Consider the following 4800-nt stretch of genomic DNA (forward strand, 5'->3'; position numbering starts at 1 on the left):
GCCATTAATCGATTCTCAAAGATGCCATCATGGATTTTTTTTTCCTCTTCCTTAAATTAAAAACCGCAATGATTTAATTATCATTAAAATTAATTTTTTTATATTTTAAAACCGGATTTTTAAAGAGTTTATGTTGCTTTTTTTAATATAAAAAATATAATTTAAATAAGGGAAAAAAATAATTAGATTTACTCCGCCTATTACGTATGGAAGAATCGTTTAAAATATTTAAGTTTTAACTCAATTAAATTGGGTTTTTTTTAAAATTAAATATAAAAAATACAGAATTTTCTTTTTTATTTTATACTTGAAATGTCCTGTTTCGGTTTTACGTGGGTTGAATTTATAAATAAACTTTTTAAAATTATGAGAAATGCGAAAGATTTGACACGTATCTTTAAGGTTAAGAATGATAAGAAGTTAAAATATGATTCAACGAATTAATTAACTGAAAAAAAAATAAAATAAAAATTCGATTTATTTAATTTTAAGTTTTAAAGAAATTCATTATAAATCTATTTTTATATAAATTAAAATCATTTAATTCCACGCAATCTAATTAATTTTCGTTCCTCAAAAGAGTGAAGTAAGAGCGGCTCTTGGTGAAGATTTTATATATAAATATTTAATATTAATTTATAATATTATAAAAATTAAAGCTAAGAAAACTCGTAAGTTATCTAACCCAATTTTATTTTTGACATATTCGGGGAAAAAACGGGGTGAATGTAGCTTGTAGGATTGAGGAAGTGTTCCACCTACGTATCGTGATTGGAAGAAGAAGAAGAGGGGGGTAAAATTAATCAAGAATTACCCCTGAAGCTCCCATCGGAGAGAGTCATTAGAAGTGTTATCTCCTGCCTATCACAAGGCCCTGGGGTGTGATATTTAAAAGTGATGAACTGTCTCCTCCCAAACAATTCTCCATGCTTGCAACTCGTCCCGAACGACGATTAATTCCTATTCATTTATCGATCGAGTAACGTGTTTACGAGTCGATTTAAAATATGAAAACAATGAAGAATTTTATAAATCCGATTATAATTCTTTCTTATTCTTCTTTCTCTCTGTTGAATTATCTTCTCTTCGTCGACAAGTTGGGTGGCATTTATAGGGTGTCGACCTTGGAGGGTTGCGTGTGAAAATGGCCTCATCAATATAGATTATGTCGGATTACAGGTAGCTTAGGAAAACAGGGATTAAACTGGGTTTCTACAGATAAAATCCTAAATGAAGCCATCTTGTAGAATTTACTGGAAGAGACAGAAAGAAGTGTTGACTAGGCCTACTTAGTTAGAATTATGTGGTGGAAGGAATTCCATGCAATTTGTTCTCTGCAGTTATCTTCTGCTCTGTACAATTAACGTAAAAAGTTAAGCCAAAAATATGAGATTTTTTCAAAAAGTTTTTAAAATTTAAACAATTCTTTTACTATTTAATAATAATCATTCCTTCCCCCCCTTGATTATCTTTCCATTACAAATCATCTTAAAATTCGTAATTTAAACACAAGAATAAAATATTCTTGTGTTTAAATTACAGTGAAAACGAAAATAATCTTGCTCTTCGACCCCCGTATAAACAATAAGCTATTTAATTATAACAATCAATAAAGTGACCAGACGGTCAGTAACACAATACAACAATAAAGTATAAAGAGACATAATATTTAATTCAATATATATATATATCATAAATATATTTCTAGAACTGATAAAAACTATATTAAAAATTCTAACTTAAATATTATTCATTTTAATTTAAAAGAAGCCGCCATTTGCTGAAGGCGCCGCACAACCAATTTTATTCGTAACTCCTATAAAAACCCATCTAGAGTTTGTTAAATGTTTGTTTTGTATTAGAAGAGACATTATAGAATTTTACTAGTTCATCCTTCAATTTACGAGTCTCTTAATTTCGAAGCCATTAATTTTTTTTCAATCACGACCCGGCTCCAAGAACTTCACAACGTTACGCTTCTTCTTCTTCTCCATTTTCTTTCTTTTTTTTTGCCGAGGTTCTCCATCATTAAATTGATTCAACGACTTGCCATTTGGTCCTTATTAAGGCTTCTCACTCGTTTCTTCCTTATTTACACCGACGAGATGTGGCATTTTGAATCATTATGACTTCCATCAATTGTGACAGTAAACGTCTTGGATTGGTGCAACAAGGACGTCCACAACCACCGAACCCAATCCAAAGGATTTTTTTATGAAGGAAGTGCGAAGTCCGACTTATATTTCTGTTAACTATAGGAAAAATGAATATAAGACACCCGTCTGACGATTGACCTTGTCGCCATCGCAATTCCGATCAACAGTTGCAACACACGAATCCCTCATCGATAACCCCGTTTGGGCATACATCAAAATCGACTGCAAATGGAGGATTTATGATAATTAAACGGCTATTAATTCTATAATCGTTTCGAGAATTTTCCTTCCTGACTAATATTTTCCTCATTCCTACACCAGATCCCAGTTGAATATTATTAAACGAGATATCAAAGGGGTTGCATAACCTCGATAAGCGAATCATTAGAGTGGATGAGGCTATTCAGTTACACAGATAAACCCCCTTTTATTTATCATAATCACGTTGAGTTATAGTAAACACGGGTTATGGAAATATAATAAGATTTATTTTTTAACCTAATTAATTTTTACGATTAGTATAAATCAAAATGTCGATTGTGTAAACGATAAATCAGTGGCTTTGGTCGACTTCATTCAATTGCATAGATGAAAGCGTTAACTTCCTGTCCTACTCTTAAACAGGGAAGTCTAAGGCCTTGAGGCTGATTTATGGGGATGTTTTCTGTTAGAAGTAAAGAAAGGGTTTGACGTTTCCAGGAGAGAATGAAAAATAAAAAAATAATAATAATAAAAAAAGTCCCGCGACATATTTATGGTACCTGTCCGTGCTTCAACCTGACGGGCATAACGATTGACTGAATCGAGATGCCCATTTATAAAAGAAGAGGCTATTCAGGTTATTGAGCGTGATCGGAAATGTTAAATCTCCACCAATAATGCTTCTGTGTTCGTGTATCGACTAGTAACACAGCTTTTATATAGTAAACTGGAGGAACGAAGTAACAGTAGGGGGTGTAGCTCAGTGGTAGAGCGTTCGCTTTGCATGTGAAAGGCCCCGGGTTCGATCCCCGGCACCTCCAATTTTTTAAAATCTTTTATTATTATTATTTTACGCGTTTGTATGTACTGTACTTCTTATTTTATAACAATTATCGCTTGTTATATTTATATAATAACATGTAAATAAATTATTTTATCTAAGATTAAAGGTTAATGGCGCTTTGCGACCTTCTATCGCTGTGGTCTGTTTTAATGGATGTCTATGTCCAACTCGACGACAGCTGTGACATTGAAGAATATATTTATTTTTTGTCATAACTCTTCAGAATTTCGGTTATTTCTATAATCTATCCATCATCATCTATGCCTTTTGTAACTATTATTGTCTTTCTGACGAGAATCGATTTGGTAAAAGTGTGATGAGAATACGAAATTCTGTAGAAAGTAATTCTTAAAATAGGGAACTAAACGAGTAGTAAGAAAGCCAAATTTTCATTGGTAGAGATTCGTTTACGATAGACTTGATGAGTTGGAAGTAAACCCGATTGTTGGCATCGAACTACGTCATTAAGGTAGGCATTATTCAACGCCCATCGTATCAGCGATTGGTCGACAATAATTTTGGCATCATATCCTCCATTAAGTTCCCACCCAAGAGTAGAAGCGACGAACAAAAGACATCAACCCGGACACACCCTACACAATCATCACGGTCGCATATTTGAATATTCACTCAAAAAAAAATTGTTATCCGGGTCTTACGCAATCCCTTTTTTTATATGGCAATCAATGGCTCTCCTTATTTGTAAGGCAGTTACCATACAGGCTGGAAAAGCAACGCCAATTTACCAATAGGCAATCTCCTTTTTTGTGTAATAATTAATGGCTTCTTATTTGTAAGGATAATATCTTAAACGAGACAATTTCTTTTTGAATTAAGGTTCAGAGTGCCAAACGCTTCCTGCAATAAAGAAGAATAGGAATTAACGGTTCCTTATTTATAAGAAAGGCTCAGATAGCCAAAATGCTTCCCGAAATAAAGAAAAATAAGCAATTCCCTTTTATGTATAAGCAATTAATGGAGTCTTCTTTGTAAAGAAGTCACTTTAAGAGCACGTAGAGCTCGAAATGCTTCCTGCAAAGGAGAAGAATAGAAAGCGTGAGCCTCATTTTTCAAGAAAACCTCCCCGCTGAGAAGGGAATTGCGGGAGATTTTCGTATTTGTATATCACCCTCGACCATCGACAGTTTAAGCGCTGTACTGATTGTAGCACTTAGTATATGTCAAAGAGAGTCGTTATCTTCAGAGGGGTTAAGTTCAGAAAATCATCTCGTAACCATTTCCAGTCGATAAACATCTCCCTATTCGGCTGTCACAAGAGTTACATTTCTAATGGACCGCTTGATATCTCCGGCATCGAGTAAATGTCTGTTTGAACTAGAAGCTCGTCCGGGATTAGAATACGTAAAGTTTATTCGTTTTCGCTCGGCGTACAACATAATTATTATTGTACATCAGCGTTGGCGTTAGCCCGAAGCGCCGGCGCCAACCAACTTCCTTCTTAAAATTTCTTCCACTGGCGCCAGATGGCATAAGATGTTTTTCCGTTTCCGTTTCCGTTTGGATTACGTAAATAGGCGGAAAATTTAACGAGACGAATTTTAAAAACATTCAGTTTTTTATTATTTTAAAATAATTTTT

General features: G+C 33.8%; 1 non-coding gene across 1 annotated transcript; it reads left to right on the forward strand.

Annotated features, from left to right (window-relative positions):
- Positions 1-3106: 3106 nt before the first annotated feature.
- Positions 3107-3178, forward strand: Trnaa-ugc. The gene has a single exon. It is a non-coding gene; the product is annotated as a tRNA-Ala (tRNA).
- The last annotated feature ends 1622 nt before the right edge of the window (positions 3179-4800 follow it).

Source organism: Centruroides sculpturatus, unplaced genomic scaffold, assembly GCF_000671375.1.
Source record: "Centruroides sculpturatus isolate CEXI.00-Female unplaced genomic scaffold, Cexi_2.0 scaffold283, whole genome shotgun sequence".
NCBI classification, from domain to species: Eukaryota; Metazoa; Arthropoda; class Arachnida; order Scorpiones; family Buthidae; genus Centruroides; species Centruroides sculpturatus.